We start from the raw sequence: 1,263 nt of genomic DNA, 5'->3' as shown, positions 1-1,263 counted from the left end.
AAAAAGGATAAAAATCACAATAATAATCTTACTGATGTAGAAAACACATTCAATAAAATTCAACATGTAACTCAACAGTGATAAAAAATCCTCAATAAACTTAGGAATAGAAGGTAACTTAGTAATATGAAGCAAACACCATACTTAATATTGAAGTAATGAAAGCTTTGCCTGAGATATCAACAAATAAGGCTTGCTACTACAATTTGTATTTAGCATAATGCTGGGGGTGATCCTCACTAATGCAACAAGGAAGACTGCACATGGCTTCCTAAGACGCTGCCTGATCTGTCTCTCCCCCTTACTGATACAGCTGTGTATTTTTGCTGTGTTGCTATAATAAATCTTAGCTGTGAGCACAACCATATGCTTCGTCTTGTGAATTCTTCTACTGACACACTGAATGTGTGGGTGGTCACAGGCCTGCCAAAACAAGTGTATCAGGAGTGCTAACACAAGTGGTCTCACAACTGTTCCCCACAACATGTATATTAAGAGTTGACAACAAAAAAATCTCGTACACAACTCATAGTGATCTTTTGCACTAGAAAGATCTTAACACAATCAAGTAAATGAGATGAGGAAAGCACCGCTCAGAATTTGCACTTGTGCCAGCATAATCAAAGCGACTTCCTCCCGAGGTAAGAAAGGAACATCCCTCCCTCTACAACAGTAGAACCTAAGAGAGCACTAAAATAAGTCTGTCAAGAAATCTATCTTCATGGGAGGGTATAGCTCAGTGGTTGATTATGTGCTCAGCATGCACAAAGTCCTGGGTTCAATTCCTAGCACCTCTATTTAAAAAAAGAAAAGAAATAAATCTTATCATACAAAAATGTCCCCCAAATGCTAGAACTTTTACGTGAATATTCCCTCTTCCTACTAGTTCAGTTCATTTACAATTTAAAACCAAGTGTCCAGAATCCAATTTGAATATGGTTTCCAACTATGTCTCAAAGCATCCAGGACTTCCAGAGATAGGATCCTAAATCTCCAAAAGACTACCCATTTCCCTTCTTCCAAGGAGGTCCTTAAATTAATGGTTAACCTATGGAGAAAGGCTCTTGGCTTGGAATTTTCAGTTAGGTAATTCACATACTCTGTTAGAATTAAACAAAACAACATACTCAAAATGGTGATCTGACTGACCAATATGCCACTGCTGAACTTTGAAGATTTTTAATTAATTATGAGAATTTGGGCTTACTCCTCAAGAGTGTGACTGTACAATTCAGATGTAAGCAAAGGCAAACAAGAGTTAGG

The sequence above is a fragment of the Camelus bactrianus genome, chromosome 11 (genome assembly GCF_048773025.1).
Source record: "Camelus bactrianus isolate YW-2024 breed Bactrian camel chromosome 11, ASM4877302v1, whole genome shotgun sequence".
NCBI lineage: Eukaryota > Metazoa > Chordata > Mammalia > Artiodactyla > Camelidae > Camelus > Camelus bactrianus.
The sequence above is the reverse complement of the archived record's forward strand: the minus strand, read 5'-3'. Positions refer to the sequence as shown.